We start from the raw sequence: 22,330 nt of genomic DNA on the forward strand, positions 1-22,330 counted from the left end.
ACATCAGCTACATCACTAGGTCAACTCAAGCTCTGCTCCCAACAAGCAGCTTTACAAATGCTTTCAGCTTCACCGTGCAACACCCAAGAAGGCTGGTTTTCCTAAAGAAAACACCAACAGTTTAATGAAATACCAGCCATCAGCAAACTCTGAGAGAGGGTCATTCCCTTCCTCGACCCTTCAAAAGATGAAGCAACATAGACTATGGGCCAGTTTACTCATTAGCTAATTGCTAGCTAGCCTTGACAGCTGGTACTTTACACAGGCCTTTGACCTGGTACCCAGTTCACTCAAGTGCACTGTGCTACCAAATCAAATCAGCCAGCAGTTCAAATTTACCAAGGGTTTAATCACAAGCTATTCCTTCTGGCCTGTTTACCAGATTCTCTGAGCTTGTCTGCAGGTTTTAAGTTAGCTGTCCAGGCTGCCAACTCAATAAAGTATCACTAACGACAGACATCGTCTCTGATCAAGTTATTATATATCAAACAGCCAGTGCCACTGAGGGACTGAGTTCTTAAAACTTTGAACATGGAATAGCACGGGTCTGTATGATTATTTCCCATTGCATTTTTTAATCAAAGTTTGTCTGGGTCACTGTCATCCACATTCCTACTCCAACTGTGGACTCAACAAACAAAAAATCAGGCATTACCTTGACTACAAACCAAGCTTCCTATTGACGGGAAGACAGAATTGCATGGTCAGGGCACCAGCTTTCATTACTAGTCTAAGGAGTGTCCCTTAACTGCAGCACACACGAAGAAACAGACTGCAGCTGACTTCCCCCAGAGTGCATTTTACAAACAAAAGAAAACAAACAAAATAAAGCTTCACTGAAGTACATTTAAGGCCAATGATCTCTAGCTACATTATCCCAAAAGGGAAAAGTATAATCCTCTGTAAAAATCCTTTCCTAACCTAAGCTGACTAAATTGAATTCTGGATTGGGCCAGTCATAAGACTGTGAAATCTTAATGGATGAAAATGAAAAGCACTTATGCTAGTCAAGGCCACATGAATGGACTTTCTGTCTACTGCCACTAAGGCACTCCATTTTCCTTCAGAGAAAAATCTGATGGTGAGGGTTCCCTAGATCAGTTCCAGGTGGATCTCTGGGGAGGCGTGGCAAGGAAAATCTCCCTCCTGTACAGTCTGGAGAGCAATGGCAATTGCCCGAGGTCTGGAGTGACTCTGATCTAGGCCGTATGATCTTCTTTAAGGAGATGAGGCCGGGAGAAGGTGGCTTCTCCTATGTGGATGCTTAATGATATGCAAACCCATTCCATCTTCAAGTGTTGCATACTGATTCATGATGGGCAGTGGAACAAGAATGGGTGCTCATACACAGCAGGGACCTTTAGAGTCTGAACAGAAGAAGACTTCAGAGCAAACTGAGAAAGGCAGAGCTGGAAAAGTGACCCCCACTTTCTTCTAAACTTTATCTTCCTCAGGAACCTCTCCATACCCTGTCACCTGCCAAATTATCTCCTTAGCCAGGCACAACATGGGGGCATGTTTGAGAAGCATTTTGATGTCACCTCTCTTAGGAATCTAGAAGCAAATTCCCCTTCCCTGTCCTTATCTCTGTGTCCCATATGGCTTCACCAAGAAGCACAACATTGAAATCAAGCACCAGAAGAAACTTTAAAAGGTATCGGTCAACCTACAGTCAAAAGATAGGATCCACTAGATCAGCAGATGAAATTTGACATTTTCTCTCCTGACATTCCAAAGTAATCCATTTGTACTCCAAAATCAAGAAAGGTTTCCAGAGACCACCATGGGTTGACAATGTCTCTTCCTAGGATCTCTGCAAAAATCCTCTCCTCTAACAAGCCTTAAGACAGGTCCCACATTGGTCAGTTTAAGAGTTTCCTACCCAGTTTGGGGCTAAGCTAAACATTAAAAGCAAAACAGAAAAGATAGCACCAGGTGTTCAGGTTTAATAAGACTGAACGTCTTATGAAACATCTGGCCTGTGTAAACACGTGCACACTGGACTGTGACAGCAAGTACTGCTCATTAGAGAATCATAATAAAAACAATGGAAGCTACTGCTTGGAATGCCCTGTCATCCACCACCTACACACAGGACAACTTCCAAAGCTGACCAGGCCCTGTAGGCTCCCAGGGCCCTCCTGGTGACCTCTCTCTCCTACTCTGCTCTGCTGTATCCCCAGGGGCCACCTACTCAGCTCCACTGCAGCCTACCGTCTAGACGAGATGAAAAATGGCGTCCTGGCTTGTGTTTGAGAGTTCTGGTTTGTTCGTTTCTATCCTGAATCTTCAGTTCCCCGAAGACAGTGAGCTGCAGCTTTTCTTTCTTACATCCCTGGTGCCTGGAGACTGCTCAGTATGTGCTCCCTCTTGGCTAATCGAAATCTCTCTCAACTGAGCAAATATTTGCACTGTCAGAAGAAAATTCATTCTCTCTTAAACAATTAAATCATGTTTCAGTCTCTTAAAAATACATTTACAGGCTAAATGAATCCAACTTCCTTAGCTTTTCCACAAAAAGGCCAGTTTTCCAAGATTTTTAATCATGTATACTTTTCCCAAATTTCTTCATGACTGAGATGCCAAACCTCATAAATTCAACCGGGGTGAGCCAGTGTCTCCCTCACAAGAACCACCCAGATGGCGGTTGAGCCTGCAGACTCTCTGTCCCATTCTAAAGATTCTGACCCAGTGATTTAAGATGATTCCCAGGAGTCTATGAGGTCCAGCCACTATTCTCACTGATTCCATTGAGGGACATCTAAAATCTATGCCAAGACTGGCTAGAGAATTTATGTGAAGCACTTCTGTCCTTCACAAGGCCTTAATAAGAAGAGGATGGGAAAAGGAGAAAAAAATTCTGTTCCAAGACTACTTGTCTCCCACAAAAGCTCAGCCAACATCGGGCTTTCACTCAGGGATACATGTTCAATGTGTCCATAAAGCTCTGTGGCAGAATTTAACAGTGCCCCTCATCAGAGACAAAATTTACAAAGGACACAAGTAGAGTATAGTACAGCTAAACAAGGGGGGTCGGCAAGGGAACCAAAGTGAACACTCTGGGGTGCAACAGCACAGGCAAAGCCCCATTGAGGATGACTGTATGCATGGAGAGAAAAATTCAGAAGAAATGGAACCCCACCATGTAGAAATGGATACAAAGAAAACAAGGACATGGTTGCGGTAAAAGCCAGGATGTTGGTTAGGAGTTGGGGTACAGTGTCTGGTGAGAAGGGATGCATGGGACTACACAGAGGCCCTGGTCTGTTTTGCAACCTGGTTAATGGTTTCATAGACACTCACTCGGAAACTATCCATTAAACCATACACCCATGTATGTTTTCTGTAGGTAATTAATAAATCACGTTTCTCCTCCTCCTTCCCTCCCCCATATCCATAACAAAAACATGGTGTGGGTCAGTTCCTGGCTGAATTGACATTGGGTCAAGGGTGTATGGATGTTCACATTCCCACCTGTTTATTTCTACTATGAAGTCAAGCCTGCTGCCAAAGCCCAGCTCTTACTCTGGAAGATTCATAAACCCACATGTTGATGAAGCCATAGGCTACTGGCAGATTCACGCACATACATATAAAACATGTCTATGGTTTCAAAGGGTCTCACTGAGCTGCCCAGGCTGGTCTTGAACTTGTTCTGTAGCCACACCAGCCTTAACCTTGTGATGTTCCTCCCCCAGCATGAGAACTGGCTGGTACAGTATATCTATACCATCAAACTGAGCTTACTATTCTTGAACTAGACAATCTGCCCCATTCTCGTCTAGCTAATACTCCATGAATCTTTTAACATCTACAATAAACATCTACTTCTACAGCTATGATCTGACAGTCAGTTATGGATATCAAGGCAGGCAACACTTTAATGCAAAATTTTTACGATGTTCCTTAGAAGTCAAGTCACATTTTAAAGAACCCTAGAGAAAGCTTCCTGGACATGAACTTATTTTATTGAATGCGGCTTCACTTTTCCAGGAGACTGTTTAAACAGACATTATTTCAACAGAGCAGGAGGCCACATTTGCAAGTTCAGGAAGCCATTTGTTACACTCCAGAGACATGTGTAATGTGTCAGCTATGTGTCAGCTCTGAAGGGCTGCATGTGGGAAAGGCAGACCTTACCCTCAATGTGGGCTCCCGACATTCCTGTTAATACATCACAAGTGAGATTTTCAGTGGCTAGCCGGTAAGTCTCCTAGCTATCAAATCATTTCCAAATGACACCTACTTGCTCACAAACTCTTCCCTTGAAGCTTGGCCTCTCAAAGCCCTGACTGTCTCCATCCAGGGGAGCAAATGGCATGTCACGGTGATGAATGCTGGGCCTTTGGCAACTACCAACATCTGCCCTTGGCCAGACATGGCATCATCTTCTGTTATTTTGGTTTAATCATGGAAAACTGAAAAACCAGTGGAAACCCAGTGGTCACAGACATCTGGCCAATGGGCAAGGTTGAGTTTTGAAACAGATCAGTCCAAGCAAAGTAGCCCAGTGGCACAGAAGTGAGCCAGGAAGGAAAAAAACGATAGCTTCTTGGAGTCATTAAGAAAGACGCTAAAGCCCAAAGCACGGGAAACTGAAATAGCTCTTGTACAGGGTCTTCTGGAGTAGCCATCAGGGGAAATCTATGTTTGGAAATGTTTTATTTTTCCCTCTAGTGTACGGAGAAGAGCAGACTGCTTTGCCAATACAATCAGCAAGGCAAATGTAGAAGGTAAAATGTGTTTGTACTGGGAATGTTTCAGATTCATGCTGACCAGAAAACAAAAACAAAAACAAAAACAACAAAAAAATGTACATCAAAACTTTAAAAGGGGAAAATAAACAGACAAGCTTCATGACCTTAACTATTTTTCTCCATCACTGTAACAGCCAGTGCTTAGTAATGTCTACCTGCTAGATGTAAAGTAATGAAGAGGCTACAGATGTTTGCTACACAGAAAAGAGACAAGCCCTATCATCTGTCCATTCATTCAACAAGTATTTATTTAGCCCCTTTTACATGAGCAGCATAGCCTTTACTGGGTTTTCTATAAAATTGCAAAGATAAATTGTGACATGACCAGGAGTGTGCCAACAATAAGAGCTGCGAGTGTCTCCTCAAGTGAGTGGAACAAAGGGCCTCCCCACAGAAAGGAGGGAGGACTCTCAGCTGGGCAAGCATGTGTCTGTACCCGATCATGAACCAGACTGTGCAGCGAGTGGTATTTAGGTAAATGGAGAGGAGTCATAGGTGAAGGATGCAGATGCAGCAGCCATGCAGGGCAGAAGAGACCTAGGTCTGGTGGCATTAAGGCTGGGAAGGGAACTATAATTTTCTCTCTTTTCTCCCCTCCCACCTTCCCCAGCAGAGACCAGAGTCTTGAACTCTGAGTTATAACCCCCCCCCCACACACACCCTCTAACTCTTTTAAACACAGGAACCATACATCCTTAAGGTAAACTCAGTATAACCCATGAAGTTGATAGTTACACAAAAGCACTAATTAAAGCAGGATTACTTGCTTTACAAACATGTTCACAGTAAGACCTTTGTGAGTAGCAAGCTCTTAAAAATTTTACAAACACACATATGAGATATGATTTATTTTTTAAACTCCTTGTTTAAGAGAATGGCCTATGGTCTGAGGATTTTTTTAATGTGTATTTGAACACGATGAACAGAGCTACAGCTTCTAAGCCTTGCTCTTTGTAAGTGGCACCATACAGACTTCACATGAAGCATTCCCACTATGGGTTTATCCACAAAACCTGCTCACCTGTGTTTTAAGGTCTACATACTCAAAGTCAGGGGCTAGGGTGGTTTCCAGCCTGATTATATGCAGCACCATGCCCGCTATGGAGCCTAAAAATGTCACAAGAGATAAAATGATGGCAAAAGAGACGTACTAATCATGAAAACAGCTCTTAAAGAAACATGCTCACTGTGAACTCTTAACGTTCCATTTTCTGCTGTACCCAGCCCAGCCTTCCTCAGAATCGTTTCAAGATTGGGAACAGAGCTATTCAATGGGTTTTGAGTCTGCCACAAATGTTCATTTGAGGATTTGTTTGTGGACTAAAAACAAAACAAAACAAAACAAAAGAAGCAGTTAAGAGAAAGTCTCACTCTTGATGTCTTGATCCTAGGGTATACATACGTCATAAACAATACGGGGTTGAGTAGGGTCTCCCAAACATCTCTATCTCAGACTGCTAGCTGAATTAAACCAGGGTCTTTGCACATCAACCAGTTAAGGACCTACCGATGAAAGTATCCTGACTTTAGGACAGATCCTAAATCCAACGACTACTGTCTTTATACCAGTAAGAGAAAACAACTCATGAGACACGGGGAAGAAAGCAGCATTAAAGATGGAGGTAAAGATCAGACTGCAGTGTCCGAAAGCCAACAATACAGGATGACCAGCTTCCACCAGAAGCTAGGACAGGGATGGGATAGAACTTCCTTCAGGACCTGCAGATGAAGTGAGCCGAATGTGGCTTTGCCTTTGGAGTCTCTGGCCTCCTGAACTGTGACGATGACACATTTCTGTTCTGTAAGCCTCACAGTTTGTTGCAATCCGTCAGGTCAGTGCTGGAGCACCAACACAGTGACAGACAGAGAGAAGGCTGCTCATTTCCCACTTGATAGCCCGTGATGCTCCATCCCGGCTGTCTGCAGGTGCATCCTAACTTCTGCAGCAACCACATACTTCTCTGGTCTGTTCTGTGTTTGTTCTCGATCCCTGAGTCTTAAGCACAGTGTTTACCTGGGTTCAAATCCTGGCCCCAAAGCCATTTAATTTTGTGCATTTCCATTTCCCAAACTATAAAACACAGTTGCTAATAATATACTTTACATATTGATGGATGGACACCTCAATGCTACTTGGTACACCTATTTGTACACTGCAATGAATCACTCGGTTAAAACAGAACCAACAATGTTTGAATTCTAGATGACATTCCAAAGCTTTAGGTCACCATTCCGATTTTCTATACATTTTGCAACATGGGCTAGAACGAAGCCTCATTCCCTTAAATAATTTAAGTAGTCAAAATACTACAAATGTAAGCCTAGTGGTTTGTGTTCTCAGATGTTATTTGTTTATTATTTCTGTAGTGCTAGGAACTAAACCTAGGCTTTCTGCATGTGAGGCAAGCGCTCCACTGTTCAGCTGTGGCCCAGCCCCAGGGGTTAATTTTAAGTAGTCTAGATATTTTAATAGATTTGAGGCAAAAGACACCATTGATTTATTTATAACAGAACACTTATAGTTTTCAAGGAAGGGCATATTTGTTGTAGCCTTTCTATACTCCAATAATAAGAAAACTCAGAATAAACTCCAATATCCACCCACAAGGGAAAAAAAATCTAACTCCAAGAAATTACTTCTGCCTGATGTTAAAGGCAGAGGTCAGTGCTTTTTAAGAGCACAGAAAAGGGGTAAGCAGGCTCACTATCAGTCTGAGGTGTCCCAGGCTTCAGAAGAGCCTCTGTATTGGTGGCCCTCGGTCACCATCATCACTCCAGGCCTCAGAGGACACAGGGCCTCCCAGCCAGGATCGGGAGAACCCAACTCTGAAAACCTCACAGACGTTCCAACATAGGAAGCTGTGTATTCATCACCCTTCCAGAGCCCAGAGCGGAGCCTTGCCTTCGAGTTTTAAGACTCAGCTAGACTCTGAGTGATACATGCACATGAACAAAAATCACCCAAAGGAAGAAAAGTCTAATCAGGCACATCCAGAGCTTTACCACATGTCTTAGGCCATCGATTTCAACCCTATTTTGATACGTCAGGGGTATCTTCCTCTTGACCACTCCTTTCAAACTAGTGAGCTTACCGACCATTAAAAACAATGAAATCGTTTAAAACAATAATGCTTTTGAAACTCTGAGATTCTGTGACATATTATCTATTACAGAAACAACTTCTACAGAAATCCATTAAGTGTTCGTCTGGTTGTGTCCACTGACTGTGAGCTCAAGGACAGGCATTGTGGCTTTTCTATCTTACCTCAAGTACACAGCCAGAGATGAAGAGAGGCTTATTCAGTGGATGAGTAAAAAAACTAAGCAGTCCACTGAGCTCCAAATACAACAATGTCCCTACAAATATTAAAAGAAATCCATCTTCAAGCTTGCCCCAAGATAGTCTCTCCTCTTGCTCACTGCAACTATTTGAATGTTATTATCTTGACACGTTCATCCTGACAGCTCCCTTATACTAGGCAGCACCTGGCTCCCTTCTGCCAAAGTGAAATCAAACTCTGGACACCAGTAGGGAAAACCACAGAGTTCCAATGTCACTTCCAACTTCTGAAAAGTTATATAATGTAACGCTAAAAGGTATGGACTCTGAAGTCAGCCTCTCTGGGGCCACACACTACTGGCTCTATCCTGTGACTTGGGCATGTTATACTATCCTCCTGCGCTCCAGTCTAAGAGTAAAAGATAGTAAGATTAATCTCTATTTGGGGTGCTGTGAAAATTACATGGGTCTGATATTTCTAGAATAGAATCTAGCCAAGAGTAAAGCATTCAGGAAGTGCTCGCTAATTCCGTTATTACTCACAGTCCCATGGGAAACTCCATTGTTATTTTAAATAATGGTCCTTTTTCTCTAGGCTTAGTGGATATTCAAATTCACAATATACACCCACGACTAGATTCAGATCTGCTGACTGGCTCTAGCAGAGAAGAGATACTGCTGATGGTGTGCAAGTCCAGAAGCTTCTGCAACTCTGCTTGCCCAGAGGATCACTGCCTTCTAAGCTACTGAAGTGGTATGAACTTGGGGGAAATTCATGAAAGTCTTAACAGTTTTATTATCGCTTTCCCAGTAAAATGAACTGCACAATAGAACTTAAGGGACACTTTGCATCTCCACAGAAAACTATGGAAGGATGTGCCTAACCTAGAAACAGTGGGATATATCTTGCAGTATTAGGTCAAGTGGGACAAATTGGGAGGGAAAAAAACCCCACTAGACCATGCATTTCTGTCTGCCAGGAAAACCCCTGGAAAAAAGCCCAACAAAACCCCCACTCCTAGCGCCTAAGTCAGAGGCATAAGAGGTGGTAAGCATGATTCATGCCTTCCTGACTTCCACTTGGTCACCAGGAGGTGCCCTACCTGTCACCAGCACAACAACAAACATGGAAAGACACGAGGGGCCAGTGTGTAGAGAAGGCAGTCGCATAGGAAGGGGTCACCACTCCTTGAGTTCCAGGCCACCAGTCCCGTCCAATCACCATCATTGTGAGAACCTCCTGCTGCCACTGTCCCCAAAGCACACATTCCTCGGGCACCCAGACTTCTAAACTGGCCACACAGAAGGATGGGAATCATTCTCCTTCTGCTGGTTTTTCCCTCTGGGGGCTGAGATATTTGGAGAAGCTTTACGGCATCCCACAGACTCCGCCTCATTCAAGTTCACATGAACAAGCCCTTTCCTACAAAAATGTGCGCTGTAAGAAATAGCAGTTCCTACTGGAAAAGCTCCAAGCCATCTGAAAGAAGACACGTTCTTTGAGTGATCGGGACACGTTTGTTCCTACAAAATTAAATGACACTCTTCTGGAAACCAAACTGGTGTTCAACCAGAAAAGAAACATGTGTCCCTGACACTGATCTAAAGGATAATCTGGGGTCAGAGACTAGCATATGGAGAGGCCAGGTGTAAGACGTGCTGGAAGCAGTGAGGAGCAGGTTAGTGATGCAGAGGATCTGGACTCCCAGGCTGAAAAGAAACAAATGGAAACAAAAGGAAAGGCAATAAATGATAGAGAAATCGAAGCACAGTTAAGAAATAAAAGATAGAACACAACACAGCAAAAAAACTATCCTGAGCTTTTAAAAAAGCATTATCTATTAAAAAAAAAAGATTGGTACTCTGAATTATGAAACTTAATGAAATTTTATAGATTTAAAGGAAAAAGAAAAACTCAAATGCTTTCAGGGATGGGGGGGGAGGGGAAACGACAGGTTATTGGCAAAGACTTCTCCAATTCAGGCTGGCTCAAGTTTTCCCAGAACGCTATATACTGAAAAACAGCGGGCTGTTGTAAAGGACCCCAGCATCACCCCGCCATCCCCTCCTTGGCAGAGGTTAGAGGACCCAAGCATCACCCTGCTGTCCCCTCCCTGGCAGTCCTTTGGACATGAGGACAACAGAAGACACCCACACACAGAGCCTGCTTCGACCCAAATGCAACTGTGCAGATTTTTAAAAATTAGGCCCCGCTGATCAGGAAGCAAATCAAAATAAGGACACATGAATGTGGAAGTTGATATGAATGCCAGGAAACAAAATTAGCTACTATGATTACAAAAGGAAAAAAAAGTCACAAAATTACAAAGTAAACGTGGAGCTTAAAAGCAAAAATATGATATCGATTGCCCGTGGGTCTACACTAAACAGACAGGAAGCTATAAGTTGTCCTGCATCCACTGTTCTTGCCTCAAAGCATGCCACTGATAGGTGGGAATGTACGTGAAATAGATGGCAGGTACTAATTCAGGAAAGCCCATGAGTCCCAACCGGATTTTGTTTGTTTGTTTTTGTTTTTTTTGTTTTTCAAGACAGGGTTTCTCTGTGTAGCTTTGGAACCTGTCCTGGATCTCATTAAAGGCGTGTGCCACTGCCGCCCAGCCCAGCAGGATTTGTAAGGAAGATTTTATGTCTTAATTTCACGTATATACGTGTATACCATACTTGGATCCTCACCAAAGGGGCAAACTCTCTTAATCATGAGTCCTGCAGTTTTTACGACTAAACTGTTCTCAAGATTTTCATACTAATTTTATGCTCACACTATCTTCCTTAACTTCTCAAAAGTCCTTCTAGCCCAGGTCACCCTTACATCCTGCACAACAGCTATTTTTACACTGACCATCATGCTTCTGGGCTGTTCTATTTAGCATGCTGAATATCCAGCATGCTCTCTATCCAGCTCTGGGATTGTACAGTTTAGACAGCCAAGTACAGCAAACATTAAAACTATTCCTCTTAGTTTTTATGTAACAATAAAGAATCTCCTAACTTTTCTCACTGTTACTAATATTTGTTAAAAAAAAAAAAAAAGAAAGAAAGAAAAAGAAAAAGAAAAAAAGGCATCTTTGAGACTTCAATGAGAATGTTCAAACTTAACTGAAACTTCACTCAATGTAAGCAAAAAGCTTTCCGAGGTATGTCTATAGCGATGGAACTTTAAGCCACTGGAGTTAAAAAACTATTTGCATTTTTTCCTTTATTTCTCTGGGGGGGGGGGGGGCGGGGTTTAAAACTGCTTACCACAGAGATCTGCCGTGAGGGCTGAATGAGTTAATGTGTTAAAACATTTGGTAATGTTCCTTGCACACATGAGGTGCTTGAATAAGCATTTGTGATTATCCTGAACACGGGTATCACGTATGCTGCAACAGTACTAAGACCTGGCAGTGTCTCAGGAAATTGGACCCATAACCGTTTCTTACTCAGTGTTAGAGGCTGATACTGGCTGAGTCTTACAGACAAGAGAATACAGACGTCTCATACCACCATCTCCACACATGCGCGAATTCCACCCTGATTTACTACACCCTAGCCACTTAAATAAACCCTGCTGAATTACTTCCCCCGAAAAACTTTCTTAATTAATAAATTACAAAATAGTTAAAGATAAATAGCATTTGGAGGCTCCGTTTACAAATGAGGTGGGTCCTCATTTTCTGTCTTCAAAATGACCATGAGGGCTACAAGATGATATTTAAAGTTACTTAGAAGATTCATCATGTAATAAAGGCAGTTTTCCAAATTAGCACATACATTTACAGATGCCAAATAGTATTTAGGACATTCAGTTGTTGAAATATAAGCCAGATTGTGGAATGAGGTAATGGTTATTAGGCCAACTAAGACAGAAGAAAAAATAATTGACTAAAAGCTTTCTGTGAAGAGAGTTTAAAACTCAGAGATTTGGAGAAATGTCAGAAACCATCAGAAACTAAGCATAGAGAACACCTAAAAGAATAGATACCTGATACAAGCATGTATTCTAGCCTTTTATTATATTTAAAGGTGTGAGTTCTTTGTATTTTAATTATGTGGAAGGGGATGCTATGTATACCTGTGTACAAGCATCTGTGGGAGCCAGAGGTGTGATGATATTTGTAATCTAAGAAATAAAGCTTGCCTGAAGATCAGAGGACAGAACCCGCCACAGAGTTAAACAGAGGTCACGCAGTGGTGGCACACACCTTTAATCCTAGCACTCAGAAAGCAGAGATCTGTCTGGATCTCTGTGAGTTCAAGGCCACACTACATGAGATTGATCCAGTCTAGGAGAAACAGAGCCGGGCAGTGGTGGCACACATCTTTAACCCCAGTATTTAATTATGTATTAATTTAAGGGGCACACACGCCATTAATCCCAGCACTAAGAAGGTTGAGGTAGGAAGTGAAATGGCTGGTCAGAGAAAGGCTCATAAGGCATGAGGAGACAGGAACAAAAGACCCTTTCAACTGAGGACTCAGAGTCATTCAGTCAGAGGACTCATGGAGTTGTGAGGTGAGAAGTGGCTGTGGCTTGTTCCTTTGTCTCTTTGATCTTTCAGCATTTACCCTAACATCTGGCTCCAGGTTTTTATTAAAAGACCATTTGAGATTTGTGCAACAAAGAGGCACCTAACCCTTAGAGCTGGAGTAACAGGCAGTTGTGTGCTACCTGATGTGGGTGCTGGGAAACTGAACTTGAGTCCTCTGTAAGAGCAGCAAGCACTCGTAACCACTGAGAAATTTCTCCAGCCTCCATAGATGTAAACTAGACTAACTGTAGAAATTACACAGAATAAAAAGTCAAAGTAACAACATCACTTTTAGTTCTGTCACTCAAAGATAAGAATTCTTCATTGTGTTCTCAACTGTACGGCCCACCAGGACAAGCGAAAACTAGCGGAGACTGGTTTTGTACACTGTCCATTTTTAGTATTTATATACGAGCTAGGGATAGACTCCTTTCTGTAGTTGGAAGTTTTCCTGTATCCTGCCTGGCTGGCCGGAGCTCGGAACAAGTCTTTCCCACTCACGTCTCCCAAGTAAACACAGAGAGGTTTATATTAATTACGAACTGTAGGACCTAATGGCTCAGGCTTGTTACTGACTTGCTCTTACACTTAAATTAACCCATAATTCCACACGAGTGGGAGAGATTTGTTCTGAGTGACTGCCTACCGGTCAGGACACAGGACAACTTCCAACTACACCTTTCCTTTATATCAACAGGTTAAGTAAAGCAGCACGGTGTAAATTTGCCTTTAAAAGGCGCTTTAGAGGACTTGTATTAATCAAACATCTCCTGGCGGTACAGCCCTGCAGCCAGACATTGCAATCTGCACATAAGAGATCGTCCTAGTCTGCATTCTGTTGCTGGGCCAAACACCATGACCAAGAGCAACTCTGGGAAGGAAGGAGCTTCCCTCCGCTTACAGGTTGCAGTCCATCATCAAGGGAGGCCAGGGCAGGAGCTCAAGGCAGGGACCTAGAGGCAGAGAGCACAGAGGAACACTGCTTGAGCTCCACGGCCAGCTCTGTCTGCTTTCATATACAATCCAGGACTACCCTGCCCAGGGCTGGCACCACCCACAGTGAACTGGGCCATCCCACATCCATCAGCAATCAGGAAAATACCCCCATAAATATTCCCATAAGACAACCTAAGGAGAGCAATTTCTCTATTGAGATTTCCTCTTCTCAGATAGGTTTAGGTTTGTGTCAAGATGTTAGGCAGCACAGTGCTAATGAGCTCCCAGGTGCTGCCAGGCTTTCATTATTTAAGCAGCTCTGACATGAACACTGTTGTACATGCATGCCTGTGTCCTGCAATGCTTACAGTGACTTCAACAATAACAAATGCTACCAGACTCTATCTTCCAATCTGCTACTCACAACTCAGTTCCCAAGTTTGAAGATTTCTTTTTAATCCTTGGGATCACTAATATCACACAACGTAAGTGCTTTCTCTTCTATTAAGATTCCCTTGGCATTTAAGCACCAGTACTAAATCTTAGTTTCAATTCCCTATGATACCAGCATTGAAATACTAATATCATTGCTGAGAACATAATTACTATATAGCTCAAGAACATCCTCCAAAAACACTGAGGCCACATATCTCCTCCAGAGGTTACCAGAAGGTTAACTGTTAGTTAGCTATCCATCATTTGGCGAAATCCCTGAAAAGATCATCTTAAAGCTAGACAGATATATCTTGTCTCATAGTTTCAGGCTTTGGCCCATGGTTCCCTGGCTCCACAGTTTCTGGACAGTAGTGAGACATAACAACATGGTAGAAAGCAGGTACAAGGTTACCTCATCTCCCTCATCTCATGAGGGCCCCTGAACAGAATCTACCCTTTCTGAGAAGGAACCTACTTCTTCCCACTGGGTCCTACTTCATACAGTTTCCACCCCCTTCAAACAACACCATCAAATATGAATTCACCAATGGGCTAATTCAGTCACAGGTTACAGGCCTTGTGGTCCAATCACTTTCCAAAAGCCCTGCTGCACTGGAGACATCTTCAATACAAGCCTTTTCCAGAGCCAACTACTGCAGTGACAGAGCTTGCCCGAGGCAGCCTCTGCATTAATGAACACCGGGGGAGCAGGGCACCTTAGAATTCCCCAGAAGAAGAAAGAAAAGCTCATTCCTCCAGGCTCCCCAACTTCCAAGCTCTTTGCCTCCAACTAGGAGGCAATCAACAAACAAAATTACAGAGATTAGGGTGCCAGCAAGAAGAGAAGCCTAATATTTCTTTTATCAGCTGTCCTGTGTATATATAGACTGTTCAATGGCTGTGTCCCACCATACCTCTGAGCTACTGACAAGAACTGAAAAGAAAGCCCAGTATGAGGAAGTAGCACTGGAGAAGCCACCAGTTAACCTAGTTTGGATAACAAGGATAAGCAGCCTTGGGTGGGAAGAATCTGACAGCATTATGTAGCCAGACTAGAGCCGGTCTGCTGACACCAGAATGTCCGTCTGTGGTCAGATGACCCCTATCATACAGAACAGAAGGGTAAAGGCTTTACCGGAGGGCAGAACCTTAAGTCAGGGAGCTGAGACTAGCACACACTCTCTGAAGCAGCATTTGGTCAGAGAGACAACCAGTATGGACCAACAAGCCAGAGGACCACATCTATACCCAGCTAGTTAGAGATGTTCACAATGCCTGCCCCTCTACTATACCCCTACATTCCTTTCTACCCCAAATTCCAGGGGTTTTGTCCTTTGATCCCAAGCAGAACAGAAGGTGAACAAGGACACAATACCTCTTCTCTCTGTTTAGTGTTTTAATGCTGGGTGCAGCTATACTGGAGAAAAGAGGATTTAAATGAAGCTGGAGAATGAGTTTTCGGATTGTTCTCTGTAAATTTTGAATGCTGCCCACAGTAAAAAGCAAAGGAAAGGAGAGACATACAACATACGGATCCTACTGAACACACACCACACACCCCTAATGGGCTGGAGAGAACTCAGGAAATCAGCTCCCTTGCAAATACTGTTAAATGTCTGTGCTCAATAAATAGGGCACTAGGTCCTCGCTGGGCCATTCATTCATCCAGCAGACTTTTTTTTTGAGTGCCTGTGGGAGAGCAGCCCAGCACAGCCCAGGGCCTTGGGAAGTTCAATTCCAGGGGTGGGAGGGATTCTGGACAACTTCCCCCAGTATCCTGGCTCCTTCAGACTCCTCAGTCTTGTTCTGATATTCCTTCTCTAATTAATTGTAAAAAGCATGGACATGAAATATAGTAAAACCATCTGGGCCTTTTTCTTTCTTTTTTAGCAACATACACTTCAGGAAATAAAGCTGAACAGCCTATGTTTCAGACACATAAGCACAAGCCATATGGGTGCTTCCAAACCAGAGACAATAAATACCTCAAGGGCTCAGAGCAGAGCAAGGCAAAGGGCTGTGAGGGAAGGGGAGCATGGCAGAGCTTGCCTTGTCGATATTATTTCCATATAAAATGGGAGGCACTCTGGTACCAAAAAACAAAAACGAATTAAAAAAAAAAAACGACCACCTACATTCATCATTCCTTTAAAATATCAACAGGCTAAGTATTCCACACAATTATTAGCAACAACTTAAGCTTTTTGTTTTGTTTTTAGCTTTTGAGATGGGTTCTCAGGCAGGTTTTCTGGCCTCCAACTTGGTGCAGCTGAAAAAGGCCTTGAATTTGCGATGCTCTGCCCTCTGTCTCCACAGTGCTGAGATGACAGGCCTGGGTCCCAATTTTAGATGTAGGAAAGACTCATGGGCCAAAGAGATGGAAAGGCACTCGCTGCTAAGCCCGATGACTTAAGTTTAAATCCCATGACTCACATGGTAGAAGAGAATGGATTCTCACAAGCTGTTCTCAGACCTACACAGGTGTGCTGTGGCAAACTCACACCCACACAACACATACGTACATACTTTTTTTTTTTTTTTTTTTTTTTTTAAGATTCAGAAGCACTTGTCCTGGTAGATTTCCAACGGTGACTCAACCGGTTCACACTAGTCTCAAAACTGTACATCATTAAGTTCTAGTGTGCTGTTTTCTGACCCTGGTGACCTTCTCTAGGGCACTGGGCTGTGAGTTACAAATTAGCACCGTGACAGAGGACACAGAGAGCTCAGAAAGAAGACAAGTATTTTCCTTGGCAGTAGGCAGGGTCATCACTGAGGTCCAGCCTCCTGAGCAGTTCCTGGAGAGCTGGCTAACCCCTGATCCACTCCTTGGCTTTCCGAATTCACCTCCAGGATGGAGTCCATTCCTAGGGCGCATGATTACCTCTCTGTCAAGGCTCTGGGAGACTGAGAGCAGACCACAAGAAGATGGCCTCCTTCCCCAGACTCCAGAGACGATGGCTGGACAGTGGGGTCCCCTTCCATACCACAAGCTTCCTGGGTCATGTCTGGCTCCAGGAAGGTCAGGCCATTCGCTACTGAATCATCAACTGTCCGGCTTTTAATCAGTGTCAAGTTTACTCAGACAGTACAACTGCAGCCTTCCAACAGTCCTCTCCTGAGAGGACCACAATTACAGAGGAAGATGGATGATCAGAGTATTAGAAAATTAACTTCCAGTTCCTTTTTTCATTGATTTCCCAAACTAGTGAGGGATCACCTGCTGATTGTTGGTTGGTTAGATGGTTGGTTGGTTGGTTGGTTGGTTGGTTGGTTGGTTGGTTGGTTGGTGTAAGAGTATCAGGTACAGAAAGACAGGCAGTATGTGAGAACCACAAATAGCCTGTATAGGGTAGAAAAGGCAAATCTTCCTGACCCCACAATATGAAAGCTATCTTCTATTGCTTACTCAAAAATAAGTAAGCATGTGTATAAATAATTTTATACCATAGTTTATCTAAAACACATAATTACAAAAAATGTACCATTCCTATAAAATATAAAATAATATATTACTGTTAGAGAAAGTATTTATTTATGTGACAATAACATAATCTAAATATATGTATGTGGGCATTTTTCTCAGTGCATAACACTGCACCAGCCTGCGCTATACCTGGTCAGCAACTCCTAATATAACCCGAGCTGGCCTAGAACTTGTTTTCCTCCTGCCTCTGCCATCAAAGCACGTAAATGTGTACATGATGCTTGGCAACAGAACACATTTTTATCTGTAATGTTTTCAAAACAAGATATAACCACATGACAAAATATGTTAACATGCACATCCATAATTTAATACTGTACTGAAAGTTAGTTTTATTTCCTATCAATTTTCCTTCTCTACCATAACCACTTTGTCTTATTTTCTTCCACTCTAATATCTTAAAAGCGCTTTTTACGAGGCCATAAACTGATATTTTATAGGACACACAACATTCCATAAAGTGAATTTAAGACCTTAATTAACTTGACATTCTTTTTTTGCTCAATATTTATATTATCAGCAAAGAAATATAAAGAATGTGGCCAGAAACCTGTCTATATGTTGTTTTCATTTTGCCCTACTGCAGTATAGGGTTGGGACTGAACTCAGAGCCTTGTGCATGCTACAAATGTGCTCTACTATGTTATACCTGGGCCCCTACAGTTTTAAACAAAAACATCTTAGGAAAAATTATGGCCATATTGAACCTCAGCAAAATATGAGGGTACTGGATAGCATCACTGAAAAAAAAAATGCCCGTTATTATTTAACACTGGACAAGCAGTTACCTGTGTTCTTATGAAAATATTTATGAATTACAAAGAACACGGAGACTAACTCGCCATCTGTGCTGTCTATTCTTGGTTGTCAACTTGACTGTCTAAAATTAACTAAAACCCAAGCACCTGGGTACACCTGTGAGGAAGTTTTATTAAATTATTTAGGAGGGAAGGTGAGTGGGAAGAGCCACTTTCAATCTGGGCCACATCTTCTGGTGGCAGCCTACATAAAGGACATGGAAGAAGGAAGCTCTCTCTTTGCCTTCTTGCCCTCATTATCACCTTCCTTCACTGGCATGAGAGCCCACTTCCTCAGGATTCTTGTGTATACTGAAGACCAGTCGAGACATCCAGTCTTGTAGACTGAACAACTTCTCAATTTTCAGATCTTCAGTTGGTAGACAGCCATTGCTGGACTATCTGGACCACAGCTTGCAAGCCATTTTAATAATCCCCTTTCTATAAACATGAATAGATTCATTCTGTAAGTTCTGTTCCCCTAGAGAGCCCTGTCTAATAAATCACATCACTTCAGTGGTTACCAGCTGAGCACTGTCTCCCCTCAGCTACACCCTGATCATAAACCCTTCCCCATCAACATCCATGCATATTTGGTACATTTTGCTTTTTAAATGTGAAACAAGCAAAAAAACAAAAAACAAAAAACAAAACAAAAAAACAACTACACTAATGCCTTAAAAAGCAAGTACCTACTAGTACCCAAATTTCCCAATTATCTTATCAAATTTTCTTGCTTTGTGAAATCAGGTCACAAGAAAGGTCCACACACGGCAAATGGCTTCATTTCCCACCCTCTTAATTTGTGGGTCTCTCCTTGATATCTTCCCCACATCCTTTTCTTTTATATGTTGAAGAAATGAGGTCATTTGCCCTCTGTGGTGTTCTGAATGAAAACGGCCCCCATAGGGAGTGGCACTACTGGGAGGTGTGGCCTTGTTGAAGGAAGTGTGTCTCTGTGTCACTGCGTCACTTTGAGGTTTCAGAACCTCAAGCTAGGCCCAGTGTCACATGCTCTTCCTGATGCCTGCAGATCCAGATGTAGAACTCTGAGCTCCCCCTCCAGCACCATATCTGCCTGTGTGCCACCATGCTTCCCACCATGTTGACAATGGACTAAACCTCTGAACTGTAAGCAGCCCCAATTAAATGCTTTCATTTATAAGAGTTGCTATGGTCATGGCGTCTCTTCACAGCAACAGAACTATAAGATATCCTCAAAGATTTTCACACTTCATTCTTAAGGACTTTATCTCATAATGGCGTTTAACATATTTCCCTATCTCTTGAATTTCCTCTGATTTGGTTGTAGAGTTGCAAGACCTGATCAAATTCAATGCCCTTTTTTAGGGGTGCGGTGGGGGCGCAAAAATACATACTTCATAAGTGATACCATGTTCTTCCATTGGGAGGCATGCAATGTCTGACTAGCTCATTTTTCATGAATTCAGCAGGGTCTTAAAGGGATTGTTGGGTTCTTGGACTTGACTTTTCACAGTAAGAATTTCCAAATGCAAATGAGGTAGCTCAATGGATAAAGGCATTTGCTACCAAGCCTGACAACCTGAGTTCAATTCCAGTACCCATCCACATGGTGGAGAAAGACAATCTATTCCCATAAACTGTCTTCTGATTTACTGGCATGCTCTGCTTGCACATCGGCACATATAATATAATAATGTAATAAAAGAATTTTTTTTAAATTTCAAACATTACAAAAGAGTTCAAGAGAAAGAAAAAAAAATGATAGCAAACCTCCATGAGTCCATCAACTGACTTCAATACATAGCAACTCCTACTACCCTTTCTCTTGTCTACTAATGCCCTAATTTTTCCAGCCTACAGATTATGTTCAAGCTAATCTGAGACAGCATATAACTTCATATAATTTCTCTCAATATTTCAGTGTATAACCTAAAAGACACAATTCATTTTTTAAATGCTTTATTTCATCTTTTGAGAAAGGAAATTATTATGTAGTCTAGGCTGCCCTCAAACTCCAGTCAAGGCTTATTTCAGCCTCTTAAGTATAGGAGTCACTGGTATGAACCACCATGCTCAACTCACTCCCTCCTCCCTTCCTCTCTTCGTGTGTGTGTGTGTGTGTGTGTGTGTGTGTGTGTGTGTGTGTGTGTGTGTGTGTGTGTGTGTGTGCATGTGCAAGCCTGTCTTCTGTCTCTGTCACTGTCCCACCTCTCTTACTTTCTCAATACAAACATTCTATTGGTTCTGTTCCTCCAGAGAACTACAACACACACCATCACTACCATTTTAACAGCTGATTCATAAAAGTAAAATTAAGTGTAGGCTAATTTTCTAGGAAAGTGGAATTTTAGAAACCAATTAAAGTGAAGCTTTAAATGTTATTAATAATGATGTGTCTACACACACTATTTGACTTGATTCTTTCCACCAACCAGTCTTGTTTTAATGTAAGAATAGGTGAAAGTTATAGGAGTTCATTAATAGATTGTTTTTGGTTTTAAGTATATTATAAAATATTTTGGGGGCTAGAGCGATGACTCAGTCCATAAATTACCTACCATGAAAAAATGAGGACCTGAGTTCAATCCTTAGAACCCATGTAAAAAAGCTGGGTTTGATGGCACACATTTATACTCCTAGCAGTGGATCCTGCTGGCTCTCTGGCCAGTCATGTTAGCCTACTTAGCAAGCTCAGGTCCAAGTGAGAAACTAGTCTCACAAACCAAGGTGGATGGCCATCACCCTGAGAAACACCACACTTCACCAAGGTCCATCTATGTCCTCCATGTACATATACATGATCTCATGCACGCATGCACACACACTTTCTACATTTTTTTCAGCTGCTGCATTTGGTTATTGGTAAAAGTCTTCTGCCATGACACTGACTATGATCTGTTATCTCATGTCTTCTACTTATTTAGATTCTGAGGTGGTGGGTTTATAATAACAAATAAAGGTGGCTTATTTGGCTACAAATATTATCTCAGTCTGGGGTCAGCCTATGGATGGGGTGGGGTAGACAATGGACTCTCGTGACTTCTATATTAGTCAGAGATCTCTAGAGGAACAGAACTGATACACACACCCACATACACACACACTCTTCCTATCAGTTCTGTTCCTCTAGATATATATGTACACATATACATATATCTTTTATCAGTATATATCAACATATTCTATCAGTATATACATATGTGTATATATACATATATATACACACATAGGACTTATTAGAGTATATTTATAATGTATTATTATTTTTATGTATTGTGTATATGTATATATTATGCATTATGTATATATATAAAATGGGATTTATTAGAATAGTTTATAGACTACAGTCTAGTTAATCCAACAATGGTTGTCTAACAATGGAGAGTCTAAGTATCCAGTAGTTGTTCAGTCCATGAGGCTGTGGATGTCTCAGCTGGTCTTCAGTACACCCCAGGAAGAATCCCAAAGTACACTCTAATGCCAGCGAAGGAATGGACTTGCCAGCCAGAGTGAGGGCAAGCAGACTGAGAGAGAAAGCTTCCTTCTTCCATGTCCTTTATACAGGCTGCCCAGATTAAAGGTGGACCTTCTCACCTCAAAAGGTCCAGAAGAAAAGTGGGTCTTCCCATTTTAAATTATTTAATTAAGAACAAGCAAACCCTTACATGGTGTAGTTAATTCCAGGTGTCGTCAAGTTGACAGCAGTGTCAAGCAGACACCACAATGTCCTGCTATCCAATAAGAGGTTCAGGCTTTCTAAGAAAAGCGCATTTGGCTCCTGCTGCTGCTAAGCTCAGAATAATTCCCTTCCTTGTGGAGTATAATGAATATTCACATCCATTTTTGTTCTAGTTCCTCAAAGTAATCCACAATGTTACACTCAGGTCCTACCTATGCACACAGCTACTAAAAACGACGAAATTTATTTTAACTACCAGTAGGTTACATCCACCGACAGAAAGGAGTGTTTCATTATAGTGGCACATATCTAAATAATTTGAATTATTTTGCAGACTGTCTACAAAGACATTTCCATATGTTCCTAAAGAAAAAAAAATCCAATTTCTTGCAGAGAAAGGGGAATACCCATCCCCTCCCTGATAGTGCTTTCTAAACAA

At 42.2% G+C, this 22,330-nt stretch overlaps 1 protein-coding gene across 2 annotated transcripts in view; it reads right to left on the reverse strand.

Moving 5' to 3' along the window:
- The window catches only part of Rai14 (retinoic acid induced 14), a 135,128-nt gene that overhangs the window by 54,719 nt on the left and 58,079 nt on the right, over positions 1–22,330 (reverse strand). The window lies entirely within an intron of this gene.

The sequence above is a fragment of the Onychomys torridus genome, chromosome 15, assembly GCF_903995425.1.
Source record: "Onychomys torridus chromosome 15, mOncTor1.1, whole genome shotgun sequence".
Lineage (NCBI taxonomy): Eukaryota > Metazoa > Chordata > Mammalia > Rodentia > Cricetidae > Onychomys > Onychomys torridus.